This window comes from Rana temporaria, chromosome 3, assembly GCF_905171775.1.
Source record: "Rana temporaria chromosome 3, aRanTem1.1, whole genome shotgun sequence".
Classification (NCBI taxonomy): Eukaryota; Metazoa; Chordata; class Amphibia; order Anura; family Ranidae; genus Rana; species Rana temporaria.
The window spans coordinates 128,865,336-128,890,204 of NC_053491.1; the positions used below are offsets into that span (position 1 = coordinate 128,865,336).

Sequence of the window (24,869 nt, forward strand, 5' to 3'; positions counted from 1 at the left end):
CCACTCAGCACTTCCAATTCATTCACTGTCCTGCGCAGCTGAGGCTGCAGAGGAAGGCAAGCGTGTTTGAGCTTTGGGGTGCATACCCTAATGCAATAGGATGCGCACACACACACACACACACACACACACACACACCTATTACTGTACAGTGTTGCACATACACAAACAGAAGACACACATGCCATGCTTTGTCATGTGCTGAAGTGCATTTAAAAGAAAAGGTAAATGTACATAAAAGTATTACAAAACCCAGGACCCTGCATTCACTATATCTGGTTTCCCACAGTACACAGAAATACAATAAGTTTAGTAAATATAAACTGCTAAATACTATTTCTCATCAGCAGTATAAAGCAGTCTTGTGATTTCTATTAGTGTCCAGCCAAGCACTTGTTAAAGTTTGTAGGAGTAGTTTTCCGACTGTCCTATGAGACTGCAAGACTCCTGACCCTCTGTCTGGACAGTGCCGATTGGCCTGTGCTGATCACACATGCATCCTCCCCAAAAAATAAATAAAATAAAAACCTTTCTAGCAATACACACCAAACTGAGCATGTGCAGCCTGACTCCAGACTCTTATCAGGAAATTATTAGGGGTCAGAGGAAAAAAGGGGGAGAATCAGAGAAGACAGGATCAAACAGCATTTTTACGCAATGCAGAGGATTAACCACTTGGATTCCACAGTGAGTATAACAAGCATGTGTTGCTGCATATTCAGACTCATTTTACTGTTGTGGGTTTTGTAACACTTTAGTCTGTTGAGGTGGATTAATAAAACTACAACATTACTAGTGACATCAGAATGGGCCATAAAGGTCTGCTCTCTGTGTACATAGGCCTTTGTTCAAACCAGAATGGATTTTATTCCCATACAAGTGATTGGGAACGCAAAAGGCAGCTTCACGCAGCCTAGAAAAAGTGAGCGCCCGTTCAGGTCCGTCTGTCAGTTTTTTTTGCGGACCTGTACGGGCGCTCCGTGCTCCTCTATGGAGCCGCGGATGTTAGTGGTGACATGCCCGCTGACATCCGACCTGCTCCGATCCGCCAAAGTGTGACGGAGGAAAAACCTACTTTTCCTTCCGTCTGGCGGATCGGGTGAACACGGACATACGGTCCGTGTTCATCCGATCCCCCCCATAGGGGGAAGCGGAGAAAAGACAGGGCGGTCCCTGCACAGTGTGCGGGGACCGCCCTGTCATCCGCCGGCTCAGCGGGGATCAACGGAGCGATCCCCGCTGAGCAAGCGGAGGTGCACGGGGCGGATCATTACTGATCTGCCCAGTGTGAAAGAGGCCAAAGTGATATCAACCAATAGATGAACGTATCAGGGGGCATTCTTTATTTGTTAATTCACAGAAGGCTTAAATAAGGTAAAATAAAAATAAAAAAACTTAATGCGCCCTGTCCCGCAAAGCTCGCATGCACAAGCGAACGCATACGTGAGTAGCGCCCGCACATGCGAGGTATCACCACGATCGTTAGAGCGAGAGCAATAATTCTTGCCCTAGACGCCCTCTGTAACAAAAAACAGACGCATGCGCATCGCCGTTCGGCTCCTTTCGCCAATCGTGACGCGGCTTACGCGACGGGGGGAGCTCGTTTTTGGTCAAAATGTCAATCACAGACATGCGAGTCCCGCGGGAGTGGGCGTTCCTCACAACGGGTGAATATGCTGTACAAAAGGTATGTACAGCTTCAAAAAAATAATAATAGCCTTAATCGTATTGTAATGTGGGGGGCCATTGTAATAAAAAAAAAAGTAGTTTTTAGGGTGAACCTCCCCTTTAATGTGCACCAGCTTATAAATCAGGCCCCATGTACACAGGACGCTGCTAAATGTACGTTCAGAGGCAGTTGGATGCTTTTTTCAACTGCTCCTGAACTCATTCAATGTTATCCCATGTGACCATGTACACAGTCTTGTTTATTGCCGTTTTTAGGCAGTTGTGTTTAACAGCATTTCTTTGAAAGAAAAAAAAAAAAAAAAAATGATGCAGATTTCCACGTTTCAGATGCTAAACGCGGTAAGCGTTTCATTTATGGGCGTTTTTGTTTTTTTAAACCCCCATAAACGAAAAAACACTTGAAACGCTTCTAAATGCAAATGCAGCTAAATGCGGCATTTAAACGCACCAACAATTGCCCCAGTGTAAACCGGCTCTAAAGGAACCTATTTAGAAAATAAAAAACAAACCTTTACGACCCCTTTAAGCTGCCATAGTTATGGGAAATCTGTCTCAAACACAATTGTCCCTTTTTTTCACTGCCCTAATGTAATCTTTCTTACAAGTATGTCATATCAGCATACATAATAACCACATACATGCTATAAATTTTCTAGCCGTTTGTAAATGTTAAAAAATATTAATAAATACCGTATTTATCGGCGTATAACACGCACAGGCGTATAACACGCACCCTAACTTTAATAGGGAAGTTTCAGAAGAAAAAAAAAAAACTTTCCACAGCCCCCTGCGTATAACACGCAGGCACAGTTTACCTTCTATTTTCAGGGTAAAAAAAGTGAGTGTTATACGCCAATAAATACAGTATCGGGAATCAGCACAACGGATCATTCCTCCTTAGGCTTCATTTCCACTGGCGTTTTTACAGCCACTGTTAGCCTTTTTTACAGCTTAAAAACGCCTGTCCATGTTTATTTTGTAAAAAAAAAAAAAAAAAAAAAAATTTTGTGAGCTGCAGCTTTAAAAAATGCAGCGGTCGCGTTTTTGAGCATTTTCGCGCGTTTGAGCGTTTAACGTCTGGCGTTTTTACAGCTCTACTCTGGAGCTTCAGAACGCCCTAGTCCTGCGTTTTTTTTACAGCTCAAAAACGCCTATGCCATTTGCAGCTCAAAAACACCTATGTGGGCATGATGCCATAGAATAACATGGACAGGCGTTTTTAAGCTGTAAAAAACGCTCAGAAAAGTGGCTGTAAAAACGCCAGTGGAAATGAAGCCTTACATTTCATGAATGTTCTTTGCACTAGCTGCAGCAGTTGACTGATACATGAACGTTCCATTATGTGGCTTCAACATTCACTTCAAGGAACATAAAAAGAACACAACCCCCAAAAAAATCAATGTATGTATTTTTAAACTATTACAATATATGGTGATCTATATATAATACATCATGAAAATGGCTATCTTTTGTTTCATCATAAAAGCATTTTAGCCCTAGATCAGAACAAGGTGTTATTGATTGTAAAGGATATGTATTACTAAGTAAAGAGCATCTTCCAGAAATACAGTAAAAAGATTCTCCTTGGCATGATCGATAAATATTTTGGTGACAAGTCACCAGGGACAAAACATTGTTTTCTATAAATATTCAATAGGTAAAAATGGATCTGCTGGGATAAAGAAAAAAGGAATTTCCATAGTATAAAAAAATAAATAAAAAAAAAAAGACATTGAAAAATATCTTGTCCCTCAAAAAAAAAAAAAAAAAAAAAAGAATTAATCATCCGTGTTCTAGTCATATAAAAATGTACTATAAAGAAAAATGGTACACATGCCATTTATACATAAATCAGTAACCTAACAGGAAAGATCTTCTAGAACAGAGGGGTCATTGTGACCTTCTCTTAACATTGAAAGCTCAGCAATTTGTCTGCTGGCCTGCAGCTGTTTATTAAAGCACCTCGCATCCAATTAATGGGTGTCATGGGCCAGGTTAAGCCAATACATCTAGTCAGCTGCTCGCGTCACATTAAGCCTTTTTATCATTTTTATTTAGTAGCCCAAATTAACACATAACATTACCAAAAATATGAACAACACTTAAAGGCATGCTTTTAGTAATTGTATATAGGTCGTTGTTCTGAGCTTTGCGTCCTGCCCAACCTACCGCCATTTTTTACTTTACAACGTGTGGATCCACAGAAACGGAACAGCTGCTTGTCTGCCGCTCACTATAAACAGCTGCAGCATATCCACAAATATAGTCACTATATGCATTAGTCATTAGTAGATCTGATGCCAATACAAGGGAAATGCCGCAGCCTGTAGAGTAAATGTTACAATACATGCTCAAACTTCATTGAGAGAAAAAAGTAGGCAGCCATTCCCAAACTCTAGTCCAATGGTTCTCAACCTGGGGGTCGGGACCCACTCGGGGGTGAAATCATGATTTTCCAAGGGTCACCAAATCCTGGGGCTGCTCCTGAAGCACTCACAGCCTTTTCGCAGCCACCCAGCAGGGCAGTCCCTGGATCCTGTGGCATGGCTGTGGGGCAGGCAGACACTAGAGGTCAGCTGACTGGTGAGAAATGTGAAGTGTGAGGGGGCTGGAGGAGACCCTATCTTCTGATTTCGGCATAGGTGTCACTGCTGCAAGACACCACAGATCTGGAGAACACATGGAAGGGAGAGAAAAAGGAGGGAGAAAAAGAACAAGAAAGATGGCTAGAGAGAGGGATATTTGGAAAAAAAAAAAAAAAAAAAAACAAACAAACAAACAAACAAACAAACAAACAAACAAACAAACAAACAAACAAACAAACAAACAAACAAACAAACAAACAACACACACACACACTTAAAAAAAAAAAACACCTAAAAATGGAACTTCCGCTTAACCCACTCCTTGCCCCTTTACATGCCACATTTGGCATGTAATATTTTTTTTTTGGGGGGGGGGGGTAGGGGGGACGTCAGGAGAAGTGGGACTTCCTGTCCCACTTCCTCCTTCCGTCGAGGGGCTGGTAAGGCGATTAGCTTAATCGCCTTATTGCAGCCCCTCCCTGTAGGCGAGCGCCTGTCCAATCGGACGGCGCCGCTCGCGCATGCGCAGTGCCGCTCGCGCATGCGCAGTGCCGCTCGCGCATGCGCAGTGCCGCTCGCGCATGCGCAGTGGGTGCCCAGCCGTGAAGCCGAAAGCTGTCACTGCCGGGTGCCCACACTAGGAATGAAGACGCCGGCCGGTGAGGGGGGGTGAGGAGCGGAGCCCCGACCGGCACGTCGCTGGAACGTGGAGCAGGTAAGTGTCTGTTTATTAAAAGCCAGCAGCTACACTTTTTGTAGCTGCTGACTTTTAATAAACTTAAAAAAAAGGCTGGAACACCCCTTTAAGATAGAGATAAAGGGAAAAAAAAAAAAAACTGTTCTTGGCTCATCTGTTTAGGACACACATATCAATCATAAAAGTTTTGGCTATACAAAACGTTTGTCTTAAAATATGTAAATCTGACACAACAGCCTAGCTCATCTGGTTGCAACAATATTTCCAACATGTGACATTGGTCAAATTATTGTGTAAAAAAAAAAAAAAAAAAAAAAAAAAAAAAAAAGGTCTCATATCAAGCCATGTACAAGTAAACAGCACAATTGTTTGTCATTTCATGTGCATCCTAAAGATACTTCTAAAGCAGAGGTCTCCAAACTTTCTAAACAAAGGGCCCAATGTCTGTGGGAAAAAGTAGTGCCCTGTCGTCAGTGTCACTGGGACACACTGTGCCCCCCGTGTCTTCAGTGTCACTGGGACGAACTGTGCTCCCCCCCGTCAGTGTCACTGGGACGAACTGTGCCCCCCCCGTCAGTGTCACTGGGACGAACTGTGCCCCCCCCGTCAGTGTCACTGGGACGAACTAAGGTAGCCCACTGATTTTGGATGGACTGCCTTAACCCAACACAGCCCTTAGGTTAAGTTGTCTTATCGCAACGCATCATATCCCATAGATGTTTCAGTCCATAAACAATATTAACAAGCCTAAATAAATAATTATATATTATATATATATATATATATATATATATACATATATACACACACACACACACACATACATACATACACACACATATACATACACACACATATACACACAGTAAAAATAAAGTTCTGCTCCTACCTTTAAAGGGCAGAAGGCGAAACTTGGACAACTTTGTTTTGAGAGAAAAGGAAAGCGAAAGAAAGCACAGCTGTATAAATTACATGGGTATCACACTGCTGGATCTCATACTACCAGGCTGCACGATTTTGATTTTAGTCAATTTACTACGCAGAATGCGTTCCGCTCTGTCTTGCTATGTCTGGAATGGCATTCTTAAGACCAGCATTAAATAGGACTTGTGGTCAGGCTGATGGCCAGACACGAGCTGCTCTCCAGAGAACAAATCTCATGCAAATTTCTGATATACAGGGTTTAACATATAATAAAAATGCGGTCATAAAATAAAATGAATGGCCTCTGGACCCCCAATAGCAGAATGCCCCATACTGTAAATTGTGGAGGTCTGCTGGGAAATGATGAAATGGACACATGCTCATTCAAGAAAAAAAAAAAAAAAAAAAAAAGCAGTAATCCAACTTGAGCAAAGTATATAAACTTGAGAATAGTGAAGCCCCGTACACACGATCCGAAAATCGTACGAAAAATGCCGCTTTCGAAACGATCGTATGATAATCGGATCGTTCGTACAGAGCTTCCGAGAGCCGATCAGGACAGTTCATCCGATTTTATTCTATCGGACAGGCACAGAAATTTTTTCAGTACAGCGGTCGTTCGAAAATGCAATACAAATGCATTACATGACATCACTTCCGATTTTTTATTCTGCCGTACGAGAATTTGTGTGACTTTAGTAAACTCATCAGATTCGACATGAGATTAGCATCCAAAAGAAAAACGGACGATCATTCGTCCGATAATCGGATCGTGTGTACCGAGCATAACTCCACTTTCCCAATATAGCTCACTTCTTGCACTACTTTTATGAAAAAGCTTGATAACATAACATAATAGTAGTAGATCATAAATACTCCCTATAGATTATATTAACATAACAGGTAGCAGCAGCACACTGAATATCATGAGGCTAATTACATGATGGTATAATGTAGTGGTTCTCAATCACATGGCTGTGATCCACTTATGGGCCGCAGCCTCCCTCCTTCTGCACTCCCAAACCTCCCACAGTGCTTTCCAGCTCCCATAGGGCTCCCCAACATCCCATAGTGGCCCTCAGTGCCCCAAACTACCACCCAGCACCCTGCAGTGCCCCCTAGCTTGCTGCAGAGCCTCCAGTCCTCCAACTTCCAACAGTGTCCCCCAGCTCCTACAGAGTCCTTGGGTCTCCCACATTGCCCCTGAAAAGCTACAAGCCTCCTCTAGATATCCCAACAGTTGCTCCCTCTAAAAACCTCAACCCCTACAGGGCCAATAAGTCCACTGCAGAGTCCCTTCACCCCCTCCAGAACCTTAACTCCCTTACAGCGACACCCAACCCTATCCATAGCCTTTCAGCATTTTAATACATATTTTGTATTCCCATACTATTGTCAGGGTATAAACCTATATATATATATATATATATATATATATATATATATATATATATATATATATATATATATATATATATATATATATATATATATATATATATATATATATATATAATATTGGGGTGTATAATGTTTTTAGAAGAATTTACAGAACCTAAGAGAATTTACAGAGCCTAGGTCTCAATAAAGTTAAGCGCCACTATAAGTATAAAGTAGACAATCTTTTGTTAAAGAAAAGCTCTTCTGCCTGATAAGGGTAGAGCATTGCTCAATCCATAACTAAGACTAGCCATACACTGGTAAAAATGTTGTTTTAACATTTGTACAGAAAATCAGAAAAATCGTCAGTCACACAAAAAGTTTAATTACACAGCCTTTAAAAACGTTGTCCGATTGCCATGCCAATGGATCACATCTTACGTTTAGATTTTTCAGGATTACTGACACTTTAAAACAAAATTTCAGGAATTCAGCCACTGTCCAAAATCTGCTAGCTTTCTATGGGTTAAGTCATAGGTGCTCAATAAGAACGAGCTCCGGCGTGTTCGCAAAGCCCACGTGCAGAGCCCGCCAGGAAGTCGGCACTGCACCAATCACAGGCAGTGAGACATTGTCCCAATGCGCAGCTGCAGAGATCGGGAAATGTCTCACTGCCTGTGATTAGCGCAGTGCCGACTTCCTGGCGGCTCTGCACGTGGGCTTTGCGAACACGCCGGAGTTTAATCCTTAGTGCTCAACCTGTGGCCCTCCAGCTGTTGTGAAACTACAAGTTCCATCATGCCTTTGGGAGTCATGCTTGTAACTGTTAGTCTTGCAATGCCTCATGTGATTTATAGTTCAAGAGATGGAGGGCAACAGGTTGAGCACCCATGGGTTAATTTTTATATTATATATATATATATATATACAAACACACACACACACGGCATTTTAGTTTCATATTTTATTTAGAGAAAAGGAAAATCAGAGTACAGATTACAGCCAGGGTACCCAAGTACCATACAATAGCACATAGTCAAAGAAAGGAAGAAAAAGAGAAGAAAAAGCGAAAGAGAAGAAAAAGAGAAAAAGAAAAAGAGAAAAAGAGAAGAAAAAAAGAGAAAGAGAGAAGAGAAAGAGAGAAAGAGAGAAGAAAAAGAGAAGAGAAAAAAAAAGGGAAAAAAAAAGAGGGGGGGGGGGCAGAGACCCCATGGGTTAAGTCCAAAAAGGTGCATGCATGCCACTTCGTGGACTTTTCCCATTTTCTTTACAACTGACAGTTTTACTGAGCGCAGGGAGTGCGGCTATCAATATACCACCATAGCTCTAACAAGAGAGATGCTGCAATCTCATACAGCAACACCTCTGCTCACCCCTCTTGGCTGCCCTTTCACAGAAGGCTTTGTATTTTGCGAGTAGGTTCACATAATACAAAGCTCTCTGTGATTGGACAGGAGGAGGGGTGGGCACAGTGTCTGCATATGACTCAGCAGTTTCAGGAGACCAGACAGTCCAGTGTCAAAGCAACGTAAGCGTAGCAATAACTGTTCTCCTGGCGTTCAGTAAATAAAGTGAAAAGTTCACAAGGTGGCATGCACCTCATTAAATTTAACCCCTAGTAATCCAGAACAGTTTGGAAAGTGGCTGTGATAATATGCAAGCATTATTATTATTATTATACAGGATTTATATAGCACCAACAGTTTGCACAGTTCTTTACAATATAAAGGGGAACAGTACAATTACAACACAGTTTAATACAGAAAAGGAGGGCATTGCTCGTGGGGCTTACATTCTAAAGGGAGGGGAGGTGGTAAGAAAAGTAATCAATGCAGAGGATTGATTGGAAGAGGTGCCTCAGATCTCCTTATACCAGTTCGGCATTAAAGGTGTTGCAAATGCAGAAGGTTTTTTTTATCTTAAAGCGGAGTTCCACCAATATAAGAGTCAGCAGCTACAAAAAGTGTAGCTGCCGACTTATTAATCGGACACACACCTGTCCCAAGTTCCAGTTCAATTTTTGGGTGGAACTCCGCTTTAATGCATTAAGATAAAAAGCTTTCTGTGTGCATCAGCCCCCCTCATACTTACCTAAGGTCCCTCTCTGTCCAGCGATGTCCACGAGTGTCTCAGCCATCAGAGATTCTCCCTCCTGGTCGGCTAAGACACAGCAGCGGCGCCATTAGCTGCCGCCAATCAAGGCTAGCTAACCAATCACGGGAGAGAGAGGGGGCCAGGCCGGGGCTCCATGTCTGAATGCCTCCATACCAGCTGCTTGCTGTGGGGGCACTCAAGAGGAGGGAGGGGCCAGAAGCACTGAAGAGGGACCCGAGAAGAGGAGGATCTGAGCTGCTCTGTGCAAAACCACTGCAACAGAGCAGGTAAGTATAGCAGATTTGTTATTTTTAGGAAGAAAAAAAAAAAAAAAAAAAAAAGAGAGACTTTACAATCACTTTAAACAAAAATTTGCTTAAAGTGACCCGCAGATGACAAGAACTGACTATAGCCAGAGACAGCCAGTCAACTAGAACAGGGGTCTTCAAACTGCGGCCCGAGGGCCAGATGGCCCTTTGCTAGCCTTTATCCGGCCCTTGGGGCACAATTCCTCCCACTGACATGAGGCACTATTCCTCCAATTGACACCAACAATGGGGCACTATATTATCCACTGATACCAATGATGGGATACTATTCCTCCTACTAATAGGGGGAATACTCCTCTTCCTTCTGACCACCAACCCTGAGGCCATATTTGTTCTCACTGATGCCGGGCCCGTGACATTTTCTTCCCTTGCTGGCCCCTATCCGGCCCTCCTAAAGTCTGAAGGGCAATAAAGTGGCCCTTTGTTTGAAAAGTTTGGAGACCCCCTGAACTAGAATACAAAATAAAGCATCAGCAGACAGTAGTTCGATCTCTTTGGGTTTGCTATTAAAACTAGACAGATAAAATGTAGCTTCCACATAATATGAATATCCAAATAAGCAACTGCGTAATGAACTCTGCCAGCAGAGAAGTTAAATATTACCTTATGCTGCAATGATCAAGCATACAGTATACTGAACACAGCCAGAAGCAGAATAGATTTTGCAGTCCAGGATCAGATGTATGGGTATAGCAGGGTGGGTTATGGGTTAATCATTTACAACTTGCTGACATTTATTTATTTTTTTCATGTCCCTAAGAAATGCATATAAAAGTCATTTGTGTTTATAGCCAATTTGTTACGATTTTTTTTTTTTTTTTTTTTTTTAAGAAGAGGCCACAATGGAAGTAAAAAAAAAAAGCAAAAACTCAATGTGTAATGAAAAGATAAATAAAGCGGAGTAACAACATCATCTCTGTCTTCTAATATGATCAACATTAAAGTCCACAGTGGAAACCGTGCGCTCCATCTAGTCAACATCGGCTTACGGGAAGTTTCCACTGCAGTGTTGGCATTCTGGAGTCTGCACAAAGTGTGACAAGTAGAACAGGCTGGAAAAGTTATTTAGTACTACAAAAAAAAAAAAAAAAAAAAGCAAAAGAATAGATTAACAGCGACCCGCAAAACAGATTACCGTACACCAACACTAACCAAGGTCAGAAAACCAGCTGAACCACAAGTCCCAGAATGCCCTGGCATGCTCAGGCAAGGTATTAAAAAAAAAAAAAAAAAAAAGTGTATGGTAAACCATTATTTTTGTTTGTTTTGGACAGAATTTGGAGTAATTAGAACATCTGATCTTTATTTCTTTGTGTGTCCAAGTTGGGGAGATTCAACCTCCCTATAGGTCTTAGTGCCCATTATTTCCAGTAAAGAAACCGTTTATACGTTTTTAACCTCTTGGGACCCGCGCTATAGTCAAATGACGGCTACAGCGCGGATCCCAAAATCCAAGTGGATGTCAATTGACGTCCGCCCCTTTGCGCGTTGTCCCTTGGACACAGCCAATCACAGATCGCCGCGAACGGCCAATCAGAGTGGGCGTTTGCGATGCGATCTGTGCGGCCAATGAGAGATGATCTCATATGTAATGTGCTGTCTCTGGAGAGGAGACCAATCTATGTCCCTTGTACATAGATCGGTCACCCCCCCAGTCATCCGCCTTCCCCCACAGTTAGGGTACACATTTAACCCCTTCCTCACCCCCTAGTGTTAACCCCTTCAATGCCAGTCACATTTATACTGTAATTAGTGCATATTTATAGCACTGATCGCAGTATAAATGTGAATAGCGCCAAAAATGTGTCAAAAGTGTCCGATGTGTCCGCCATAACGTTGCAGTCCCAATAAAAAAAAAAAAAAAAAAAAAAAAAATCGCAGATCGCCGCCATTTCTAGTAAAAAAATAAATAAAAAATAATAATTCTGTCCCCTATTTTGTAGGCGCTATTACTTTTGCGCAAACCAGTCGCTTATTGCGATTTTTTTTACCAAAAATATGTAGAAGAATACGTATCGGCCTAAACTGAGAAAAAAAAAGTGTTTTTTTTTTTAAATTGGGATATTTATTATAGCAACAAGTAAAAAATATTGTATTTTTTTCAAAATTGTCGCTCTTTTTTGTTTATAGCGCAAAAAATAAAAACCGCACAGGCGATCAAATAGCACCAAAAGAAAGCTCTATTTGTGGGGAAAAAAGGACGTCAATTTTGTTTGGGAGCCAGGTCGCACGACCGCACAATTGTTTGTTAAAGTGACGCAGTGCCGAAAGCTGAAATTTCACCTGGGCAGGAGGGGGGTATATGTGCCCAGTAAGCAAGTGGTTAAATTGTCACAGGACCAGAGAGGGAAGGTAGATCTTCAGATGGGGACACCTGTTCTGCTCACGACTGTTAGGAGGGGGGCTGCCCCTAGGTTTGTAGAAATCCCCCATTTCCTACTATGTCTCTGGGACAGGAAGTGAAGGCAAATCACCCAAAAAAAAAAAAGAAAAAAAAAAAAAGAAGAAGTTGTGGCTTTGCTTATACTTCAATATGTTAATGCAGTGATGCGACATCTATACCATCTAGCCATTTAATCCTCATACACACGATCAGATAATCCGACGGGAATTGTGTGATGACAGGCTGTTGGTGGAAAATCCAGACCGTTTGGACGCTCCATCAGACAATTGTTGTCGGATTTTCCACGGACAAAGGTGGGATAGCATGCTTTTAAACAATTGCGTGTTTTTCCGATCGTGTGTACACAAAGTCCATCGGACAAAACTCCAAAAGTACAAACACGCATGCTCAGAAGCAATGCTTGCCATAACACAGCATCAACAGAAGTTGCCCAAATGGTGGCACTAAAGAGCTGAAAAAACACGTAGTTTAGTGCTTGTTGGCCAACAATTCTTTGCCGTTAGTTTTCAAGACAAGTTCACGGCCAACGCCCTTCGGACAAAAGTCCTACGCTTTGTCCAATGAAAATCTGATCGTGTGTACAAGGCTTTACAGTTCGTGCGTCTCCCTGTCGGAATCCTTTGTGTCTATAACACAATCAATGCAGCAAGGTGGCACTGCAGCCATACACACAACTGGTTCCAGTGAATCCATTTCATCCACATAATTAGCCTAGAGATAAGCCAGTCTGCAGGCCCTTATCTTTAGATAGTCTCACTTTAACACCGGTATATGAAGAATTTCAAGCACAAAGTAACACTAAACAAATATCCTTAAAGAGGAGCTCCACGTGGAGGCAGGCAAGCGCAGCTTCCCCTTTTAGCTGGCTACACTCTACACAACTACGCCGCTTCCGGGTATGTCTTCTGCGGCACTGGGCGTTCCTAATTGATTGACAGGCTTCCGACTGTCGCATACTGTGCGTCACAAGTTGCCGAAATAAGCCGAACGTCAGTGCACAGGCGCCGTATAGAGCCGCACCGACGTTCGGCTTCTTTCGGCAACTCGTGACGCGCTGTATGCGACGGTCGGAAGCCTGTCAATCAATTAGGAACGCCGAGTCCAGCAGAAGAAATACTTGGAAGCGGCGGTGAAAAAAAAAAAAACAGCCGATTGTCATTAGGACAACACGGCTGAATGTAATGTTAAAAATTTATTTTTGGGTGAACCCCCGCTTTAACCCCTTCCCTGCCAGTGTCATTATTACAGTAACAGTGCATATTTTTAGCACCGATTACTGTAATAATGTCACCAGTTCCCCAAAAAAGTGTCAAAAGTGCCAGTTAGGTGTCATATTTGTCCACCGCAATGTCGCAGTCCTGCTAAAAAGTGGCGATTGCCACCATTACCAGTAAAAAAAAAAAAAAAAAAAAGAATTAAGAAAAAGGGGGAAGAAAAAACTAAAAATGCCATAAAAATATCCTATATTTGTAGACACGATAACTTTTGCGCCAACCAAATAAATATACGCTTATTGTAGTATTATATGTAGCAGAATACATATCGTCCTAAATAGACATAGAAATTTGATATATATTTTTTTTAATTGATATGTTTTATAGCAGAAAGTATATTTTTCTAAATGGTCTGTCTTTTTTTGTTTCTAGCGCAAAGAATAAAAACCGCATAGGCGATCAAATACCACCAAAAGAAAACTCTATTTGTGGGGGGGGGGGGGGGGGATATCAATTTGTTTTGGGTATAGCTTCGCACAACCGCGCAATTGTCAAAGTTAATGCAGTGCCATATTGCAAAAAATGGGCCCGTCATTAAGGGGGGGGGGGGTAAAACCTTCCAGGCCTGACGTGGGTAAAGACCAAGGGTGAAGTCAGCAAATATTAATTGATTTATTTTCAGTGTGTGCACTTTGTAGGTGGTTAATTGACAAATGAAAAAAAAAATGATTCCTTGCATTATTGTTTTTTTTTTCTCATTCATTAAAAAGTGTGATTTTTCTTACAATAGCGTACATCTAGACTTTGAATTCTGTTCAGGGAAGGTCATGTTCATCTCCCACCGTACAGAGCTGCACCTACAACAAATGGAAGCCCAGCTGTTCGGCTAGCATTAGGAATAAAGAATAGCGACAGATGCATCAGAGGTTGCCCATCCCATTAAAGGACTCCATCGGAATGCGTATTGTTTACTTTTGTCAACAGTTTTATCAGACAAGGAAAAGGCAGAAAAACACACCTACGTACAAATTCATCACTTCCCTGGCCAAACATACTAAACAAATTACAATTGTATAAACAAGCTTTAGTAGTATTATTTTACCTTTTTTTTTTCTCTCTCTATCTACACCCATCATTGTTTTGATGTTCCTGAATTGGCTGAGCACTGCAGTGCCGTTTATTTTTTTTTCTTTGTATTTGCAAACATCTTCTGTTGCAGTCGGAGGCGTTTGTGGTCACATGGGGAAGATATTCCAACTCACTTAGGACCCTATTCACCCCAGTGAGTTGTGGTCACACATTATATGCACTCATTCCAAACGGCACACCTACACACCTTCATGGTAGTGCGCTGTGCTGGAGAACGCGGCGCACGCACATTTTTGGTTTATTGTGGCGCATTAGGCAGGCTATTCATATGAATAGGCTGACGCAGCGCAGTGCTCATTATTAACATGTGACGTAGATTATTCGCACTGATCACTATATTAGTGTCACTGGTGATGTCAGTGGTAGTTAGTCAGTTCCCACCCAGAGCAGAGTGCCCCAAGCAGTAGAAGTGTGTCCATTACGGGCACACAGGCGCCGCCCCCTCTCTCCAGCCACCCTCTATATGAATAGATTCATGCATTCCATAGCTGCCGCCGCCACCCCCTTTTCATGGGTCCCGCCCCTTTTCGGACGCCGGGCGCCTGAATTACAGCGGCAGGGGTGTATTTTCGAAGCACCTTGATTAGAGACATAGGCCCATATTCTCTCTAAAAATCCGCGGGCTGCGCTTAAGGCACTTACACTCCGCTGTCCCAACTTACAGGAGCAAGTGTTGTATTCCCCAAACACTTGCTGCATAAGTTGGGACGGCGGAGTGTAAATGCCCCGGCGTAGCCTGGCGGATTTCCAAGGGGGCGGCTTGTATTCAAATTAAGCGCGCCCCCGATTCTAATGAACTGCGCATGCGCCGGGCTTCAAAAAGCCCAGTGCGCATGCTCCAGTTCTCGGCGGAAAACGTCAATGACGCCAACGTGTGCGTCATTGACGTAAAGTCGTATTCAAGAACGACTTAGTAAAATGACGTACCCGACGAAAAAACACGACGCGGACCCGACGCCATCCGTAACATGGCCTACGTGGGACTTGCGGAAATTTACTCCTCATATAGCAGGAGTAAGTTTCCGCTTACGCAAACAACGTTAGCGACGGTTACGCGACGCGAACTCGTTCGGAAATCGGCGTAGAAGGATCATTTGCATACGCAAATGAGTCCTTCACGTAAATGCCATCTAGCGGCGGCCGGCGTCATTACATTTAAGATCCGCCAGTGTAAGTGACTTACAGATGGCGGATCTTAAGTGTATCTATGCGAAAATGATTTTAAGAATCAGTCGCATAGATACACGGGCCAAAAAAGGGAGTTACGATGGAGTATCCTGAGATACTCCATCGTAACTTCTATGAGAATATGGCCCATAGGGTCCAATAGGCTTCAAAATTGCATTGCGCTTGCAGATCACCCAGGTGTGTTAGAAAAGCGAATGAATGTTCGCTTTTCTAACACTGAACCACCACTCCGCCAAGCGCGGATGTGTGACCCATCACCTGATTGAGAGAAACGACAGGCGTTGTGATTGGACGCCTATCAGGAGGAGAAGCATGGAGGACACAGCTTGCCGCTGCAAGGTCCCATCAAGGTCACTGCCCCACCGAGATAGGCAAGTGCTGGGCAGACAATGAGCGGGGGGGGGGGGGGTTCACAGTGGCTAATTTTGATGGGCACTGTGGCTGCGTTTAATGGGGCACAGTGAGGCCGCAATTAATGTTTTTTTTCAGTTCGTTTGCACGCACCCCAAAACTTGAGCACCAGCCGCCACTGGCCCCAATGCTCTGTTCTATCAGCAGATGGATTGGGGACAGTAAAAGAAGGAGAGGATTAACCCCTTAGGTTCCATAGCGAGTATAACATGCATGCTTTATTGCTTATACATGATTTTACTGTTGTGGGTTTAGTAACACTTTAATGCTCAATCACTAAATATGCCTAGTGATAACGCATGTTTACACGCACAATGGCAATGAGGTTTATTTCTGCCTCTAAACCCCTATGTGTACATGGACACAATATCCAGGGACATTTAGAGGCAGGACAAAAAAGAAAAATGCCAGACGCCCTTAATAGCAGCATTAGAAAGCCTTTTATATATATAAAAAAAAAAGGGGATGCAAGATGTCTACTGTATGGAGGAGCTGGAGTGCAAGCGGCCCACTGATCTGAGAACTCCAGCCTGAACCATATAACCAGCACCCAATTGGTGCCAACTTGAAGAAAGAAGAGCTGGGACAGCCGCACTCCAAAAAAGTTCCTTTTTTTATTAAAAATTGGTCACAAAATTACATGTCACGGCGAAAAATCAGAACAAAAACTGCCGCGTTTCGCACTGTATCTCAGTGCTTATTCATAGCCATGAATAAGCACTGAGATACAGTGCGAAACGCGTCAGTTTTGTTCTGATTTTTGGCCGTGGCATGTAATTTTGTGACCAATTTTTTATAAAAAAAAAAAGGAACTTTTTTGGAGTGCGGCTGTCCCAGCTCTTCTTTCTTCAAGTTTGCATTTCCATTGCATTGCCTGCACCAATAGTTCAGATTTAAGGAGATTGGCTCTCTGGTTCATCTGAGCGGTTATCTCTTCTCTCACCCAATTGGTGCCAATTTATGTCTAGAACCGCATCCAATTCGCAATAGCAGGACATTTTGACCGGCTCGCTATGGAGCCAGTTCACACATCTCCGCAGCGGGTCCGGTGCGTTTTGCACAAAAATGCTGTACGTCTTTTGGTCCGTTTCAGGTCCGAATTCAGCCCAAAATTCGAGCTGAAAGCGGTAAACCAGCACGCACCGGACCCCTGCTGTGAGCCGCATGCAGCTCGTATGTGAACCCAGCCTAAACGTATTTACTTATCTGATTGTCTGCACACTCTCCCCCTTCCCTCCGCGGGCTGACCACCCATCTCAATGTTCTGGTGGTGGTTACTTGGCATCCCAGTGCAGCGCTATGGGCCCTGCATCAGTCTTAATGACAACAGAGGATCTTAGACCACCAGAGCATAGGGGAGAAGAGGCTGTCAGGACCAGTCTAGCAGCGTGGAGAAGCCTGCAGGAGCGGAGGATCAGGTAAGCCGCTTTACCAAATTACCTAGACCTAAAGGAGCCGCTGCAGCCCCACTGCAAGGGAGAAGTTTTGATAAGTATAGCAATGATAAGAGCATTCCTACCATCTCCTACTCTGTGCGCCTTTAGGCCATCACTGAGAAGACCATGATCCCTCCACTTAAAAACTGAGCTCTTTACTTTCTCCATCCCCAATTACCTTTTGTATCCCTTGCCCCTCCCATTTAGAATGCAAGCTCTCATAAGCAAGAGCCTCCTGGCCCATGTCTACTCAATTGTTTGTCAACTGTACGGTCTTCCTTTATTTTGTAAATGCTGCACAAATGTTGTCATAATAGGAATCCTGTATTATGATAATAATAATACATACTATGGTGCTGTAAAGAGTATTCATGGATCAATATACCAATTCAGGAGCCTCCCCGTTCACAAGTTACAGAGACTAAAGCTGGTTTCACACAGGCAATCCGATCGGGTCTGACTGTCCATTTTTCAGGCGGACCCGATCGGACCATCCATTGTTCTCTAAGGAGCGGCAGATATCAGTGGGCACGTGTCTGACACCCGCCGACATCTGGTGACAGTCGGATGGAAGTGGACAGGCGGGCCGTTTCCATTCAAACGTCCGATAGAGAACTGCGGGGTGTGTCCAGACCGTGACACAGACCTATCATCCGCCTGCTCAAGAGAGAGACCCCTCGCTAAGCAGGCAGAGTCCACCCTGAGTGAAAGGAGCCTTAGGCTTGATTCATTTATGCGTGTTGCTTTTGATTGTTTCTGTAGTGTTTTTTGCTGCGATTTCTGTATTTTTTTTTACAGCGATTTGTGTTTTTTAGCAGATTTAAAAATGCAGGAAAAACACTCTACATGCTTTTCTGTCGCTTATCTATTGAACCAAAAAAAGCATGTTTAAAAGAAGTCCCTGACCCCAAAAACGCAGAGGCACAAAAATGCATTGATGTGAACATGTTCCATAAAAACCCATGTTAAAAAAAAAAAAAAAAAAAATCCTGCATTTATGAAAAAACGCATTAGTGTGAATGGAGCCTTTAGAAAATAAATGTATATTAGGGCCTTTTCCTAATACGCTTTTATCGCCCTGGAACGCACCTTTCCAGCGGGACAAAAGCACATCAAAATTACATTTTCACATTGCTAAGCTGCATTTGCGCCGCGGTTTCAAAAGTCCTGCATGCTGCATCTTTGGTGCGCTTTTGCTGGTTAAGGAGCGGTATCCTTGACTATGAATTTTGAGATTTGTGATGTACATGAACGCAGCTAACCTGCAATGCTTGTTCCAAACAAATGGAAGTGAGTGGGGGGAGATACGATTTAATGAACAATAGATTACAGGGCGGCCATTAGGTAGTGGATGTGTATGGATTGTTGTTTAAGAATAAGGGCGTTGTTCAAAGTCACTTTAAGACTTACATAAAATGTAAAGTCTTTTTTTCTGGATAGTTCCTAAATCAGTGGCCCCTGCCTCCATCTGCGGGTGTCTCCTTTAGCTTGCCAGCTGGGTCTGGGTGCGTCCATTCAAACACACTTGGGGGTTGATTTACCAAGACTGGAGTGCGCAAAATCTGGTGCAACTTTCCTTAGAAACCAATCAGCTTCCAGCTTTGTTTTTTGTCAAAGCTGTGGACAAGTAATTTTTTCATCTTTCCATCCAATAAATCTTCTGCCCTTTTTTTTTCCTGACAGTAAATACCTTATACAGCCCACTTCCTGTTTCTTGTCTGGTCATTAGCCTAGGCTTATGACATCATGCACAACTCTCTCACTTTCGAGAGAGTTTGTCACGAAGGGAGGGGGAGCGAGTCATAAGAGGGCCAATGAGAGCGGCAGAGCTGGGAGGCGCGTGTGTGTGTGTGTAAATCCAGGAAGTAAACAGGCAGTAGCTTCAGCTGCCCGCAGTTAAAATGATTGCAGCCAGACTCCGTAGAAAGGAGTTTCAGCCTGTAGTAAAAAAATAAGTTAAAGTCAGCAGCTACAAATACTGTAGCTACTGACTTTTAATATAAGGACACTTACCTTACCCGGGTATCATGCAATGTCGGCTTCGGGTGCAGGCGCCGGCATCCTTACTAAGGCTACTTTCACACCGATGCGTTGGGGGCGTCGGCAGTAAAGTGGCGATATTTTTTGCAGGGCTGTGGAGTCGGAGGAAATTTTGGGTACCTGGAGTCGGAGTCTGCAAACAATGCACCGACCCCAACTCCGACTCCTACTAAATTTTGATTGTCGGAACATTTAGGAGTCAAAACATTTATCTACCGACTGCACAGCCCTGATTTTTTTTGTGTGGGACTTTTTGCCCGCTAGCACCGGAAAAAAAAGGTTAAAAATCACCTGCAAAGCAGCACTTTGCCAATCGCTGCCCATTGATCTCAATGACAGGGGCATTTTAGGAGTGGTGTACACACCGCGGCAAAAATGCTGTTTGCAGGACTTATTTTTACCATCCTGCCAGCGCACTGCTCCAGTGTGAAAGCACTTGGGCTTTCACTTTGGAGTGAGAGGAGAGGCTCTTTCAAGGTGCTTTGCAGGCGCTATTTTTATCGATACAGCGCCTGTAAAGCGCCTCAGTGTAAAAGTAGCCTAAAGGGAGACAGGAAGGCCCCTTTCATACTAGGGCATTTTCCGGGCGATTTGGCGTTAAATAAAAGCCTGTAAAGCGCCTGAAAGAAGCCTCATCTGCAATGTGAAAGACTGAGTGCTTTCAGAGCTCTTTTACACTGCCAGCGCCCAAAAAACGCTGGTAAAGCACCACTAAGACCCTAACGATTTAGGGCGTTTTTGCAGTGCCTCGGTGTGAAAGAGCAAGGCGTTTTTACAGCGCTTTCAATTCATTTCAATGGAGAGGGGCGTTTGAGGTTTTTTTTTTTCAGCACCCAAAAGCTGCTCCAAAGATGCTGCTTGCAGGACTCTGTCCATTGAGATGCATGAAGAGCGTTTTGTGAGCGTTTTAATAGCGCTATTGTTAACGCTAAAACGCTGTAAAAACGATTCAGTGTGAAAGGGGTGGAAGGCTCCATGCTCCTTTAAGGCTCCATGTACACGGGACGTTTTTACAACTGTTCCTTAATGATTAAACTCGACAGATAGTAACCCACGTTTAAAACGTCCGTTTTGCTTTCAAAGAAACGCTGTTAAACGCAACTGCCTAAAAATGGCAATAAACGGGACTGTGTACACGGTCACATAGGATAACACTGAATGAGCTCAGGGCAGTTATAAAAAGCGTCCAACTACCCCCCAACGTACTATAGCAGCGTCCCGTGTACATGGGCTCTTAGCTTTACAGTCTTTCCTACTGCGTATGCACGAGTTGCGCTGCGTTTTCTGAATGGTCCCCGCTGTCTTCTGGAACGGCGTGTCTCCCAGAAGGCAGCAGCAGGGGGGGCTGAAGATATCGTAGATCGCCGCCATCATTGTTTGGCGATCTTACCTGGAAATGGGAGCAGGTACCTGGTTTTGAACAAGCAGAGCTTCCACTTTTGGGTGGAGCTCCACTTTAACTGAACAAGCTGAAGTTAGAAGCCGATTGGCTACCATGCTCAGACGTTGCACTTTTCTGTTTCGGAAAATCAACTACATTGTGCCCAGCAAGCCATGCCCCTTTTATAGGTTGCCAATGAGCAGCGCCCCTCTAGCCCAAAAAGATAAACAAACGGCTCCCCACAATGTCCTGGACTCATTTGCGATTACATCTGTTTACATTATTCATTTCAGGTATTTGGCCCTGGCAATTTGTACATTCACATCAGTCCCTGCCCTCAAGGAGCTTACAATCTAAGATGCCTATCTCACATGTATACATACACATACCAGGACCGGTTTAGACAGGAGTCAATTAACCTACCAGCATGTCTTTGGAGTGTGGGATGAAATCCCCATAGACACAGGGAGAACATGCAAACTCCATGCAGATATTGTCCTGACAGGTAAAGCCACAACCAAACTGAACGACCCAAAACCAGAGAGATGCCCAGTCTGAATATCATTACCTGCATTTATATGCGTTCGGGAATGTTCTCTAAATGCAAATAAATGCAGGTTGGCACATGTGAACGAGGCCCAAGTCAAAACCAGAGAGTCCAAAATGAGGACACGGAAATAGAACCGGCCCTGGAACTAATGAACTCACCAAACAGGTCTGCGGAGGGTGTGCGATGGTGTATAGTGCTGCGGATCACATTGATTATTTAATGGAATGAGGTTCTTTATTACTATTCTTAGATTATGCTTTTAGGATGATTCAGAAGAACATTGGGTGGACTATAGCGAGCTTCCGTCACCAAATAAAAGCTGAGTAATGCTATGCTGCCCACAATAGAGATCACTTACAGAACTCACACAATGCTAACATCTCCAACAATAGAGTATACATTTAGGAAAACCTAAAACAAACATGTCACAAAACCTAAACAAAATAAAAAAGGGAAGGGAACCGATTGGCTACAAATTGCGAGCCGTGTTTACATTACTGCACATGGCCTACCATGGGAAAGGGCCTCAGACACAGCAACATGATCAGCATGCAGCATGGCTCAGCCACACTCGGGGGCCTATTCACAACGGACGCTATTTAGCAGTGATTTTCATTGGAAACATTACTACTGCTTCAGCCCATTCCAAAATATTGCCCTGGGAAATTTAAAAAATTTCCAGATTTCTGCTAAAATGGAACTAAAAAAAAAAAATCCAATGTAAAAAAAGTCATTTATTTATTTATTTATTTATTTATATTTATATATATATTTATATATATATATATATATATATATATATATATATATATATATATATATATATATATATATATATATATATATATATATTTTTTTTTTAATGGAAATAAATGACTTTTTTTACATTGGATTTTTTTTTTTTTAGTTCCATTTTAGCAGAAATCTGGAATTTTTTTTAATTTCCCAGGACAATATTTTGGAATATATATATATATATATATAATACATTTAATAAAACACATAATGATGTCAATAATAACAATAATTGTATTATATTACACCAGGGGTCTCCAAACTTTCTAAACAAAGGACAGGTTTATTGTGCTTCAGACTTTAGGGGGCCCGGACCGTGGCCAGCGGAAGTAAAAAAATACCCTGGCATCAGCGGAAGTAAATAATGTTCCATCTTTGGTTTTGAATGTCAAAATGTCATTGGGAGGAACATCACCCCCATCGTCGGTACCAGCGAATGGAACAGCACCCCCATATCGTCGGTGCCAGCGAAAGGAACAGCACCCCCCCCATCGTCGGTGCCAGCGAAAGGAACAGCACCCCCCCATCGTCGGTGCCAGCGAAAGGAACAGCACCCCCCCATCGTCGGTGCCAGCGAAAGGAACAGCACCCCCCCATCGTCGGTGCCAGCGAAAGGAACAGCACCCCCCCCATCGTCGGTGCCAGCGAAAGGAACAGCACCCCCCCATCGTCGGTGCCAGCGAAAGGAACAGCACCCCCCCCCATCGTCGGTGCCAGCGAAAGGAACAGCACCCCCCCCCATCGTCGGTGCCAGCGAAAGGAACAGCACCCCCCCCCCCATCGTCGGTGCCAGCGAAAGGAACAGCACCCCCCCATCGTCGGTGCCAGCGAAAGGAACAGCACCCCCCATCGTCGGTACCAGCGAAAGAAACAGCACCCCCCATCGTCGGTGCCATCGCCCCATTGCCAGCAAGGAGGTACGGCGCCACCATCGCCGGTGCCCCATCGTTAGTGCCAGCGAAGAGGTACAGAGTTACAGCGCCCCCATCGCCGGTGCAGAAATGATTGCCCCATTGTTGATGTCAGTGGGAGGAATAGTGCCCCAAGGGCCAGATAAGGGTATGCAAAAAGCCGCTTTAAGCCCCCAGGTCGTAGTTTGGAGACCACTGTATTATACTGTTGTAATTTATTTTCTATTGATAATAAATATAAAAACTAATAGCATATGATTACACTATTAGTAAATAATATTAACTTGGTTAAAATTTATAAAATTATTAATAGTATATTATGAATGGTACTAGTACTTCTAAATTATAATATATTTCATTAGAATTATTATTAGTATATTATGGATAATAACACAAATTGTTTTTAATGAAAACGTATGTTATATTCATCTTTTTTTATTATTAATTTAATTGATTTTACTTTAAGCATAACATTACTTCAAATTTCTTAGAAATAATTTCATTACTTAAAAAAAAAGAAAAAAAGGACTTCTGCCTTTTTATTTTAAATTTTCAGTCTGGACAATTGTTGAAGTCCTTTTTCCCCCCACAATAGAATAGTAACTAGTAGAGTAGTAGAGCTGTCACAATGTGTGTGGTCACTGGACTGTCACACCATTTCCTATATGGTAACACATTACCGTTAGTCACCAGAACAATGACTGCATGGGATTTACTGTGCATCGTCTACAAATAACTACAAATACTGTACAGATAATAAAGCAGACCCAGGGGGGATCATTTCTGAGTCTTTAGCAATGGCTCAGAACCCACCTCCCTAAACCCCTGGAGGGATCAGAAGGTGGCCCAGATGGCACAATCCCTCCTGATAAGATCTACACATCACAAAGTTCCCCAGAATGACACAGAGGCCACAACTGTACACAAGTCACCATGTGCAGCACAACACATCACACACAATGTGCTCCCCTATGCCAGAAGTATGCTCCACACTGATCTATAGGGGGGAATCACACTGATCTATAGAAGGGGGGGGGTCACACTGATCTATAGAAGGGGGGGGGGTCACACTGATCTATAGAAGGGGGGGTCACACTGATCTATAGAAGGGATCACACTGATCTATAGAAGGGGGGGGGGGGTCACACTGATCTATAGAAGGGATCACACTGATCTATAGAAGGGGGGGGGTCACACTGATCTATAGAAGGGATCACACTGATCTATAGGAGGGATCACACTGATCTATAGGAGGGGGGGTCACACTGATCTATAGGAGGGATCACACTGATCTATAGGAGGGGGGGGTCACACTGATATATAGGAGGGGGGGTCACACTGATATATAGGAGGGGGGGTCACACTGATCTATAGGAGGGGGGGGGTCACACTGATCTATAGGAGGGGGGGGGGGTCACACTGATCTATAGGAGGGGGGGGGGTCACACTGATCTATAGGAGGGGGGGGGGGGTCACACTGATCTATAGGAGGGGGGGGGGTCACACTGATCTATAGGAGGGGGGGGGTCACACTGATCTATAGAAGGGGGGGGCACACTGATCTATAGAAGGGAGGGTCACACTGATCTATAGAAGGGAGGGTCACACTGATCTATAGAAGGGATCACACTGATCTAAAGGAGGGATCACACTGATCTATAGGAGGGATCACACTGATCTATAGGAGGGATC

At 43.4% G+C, this 24,869-nt stretch overlaps 1 protein-coding gene across 1 annotated transcript in view; it reads right to left on the reverse strand.

Moving 5' to 3' along the window:
• Positions 1–24,869, reverse strand: part of FAM107B (family with sequence similarity 107 member B) — a 97,508-nt gene that overhangs the window by 71,657 nt on the left and 982 nt on the right. The gene's annotated exons all lie outside the window — the stretch shown is intronic.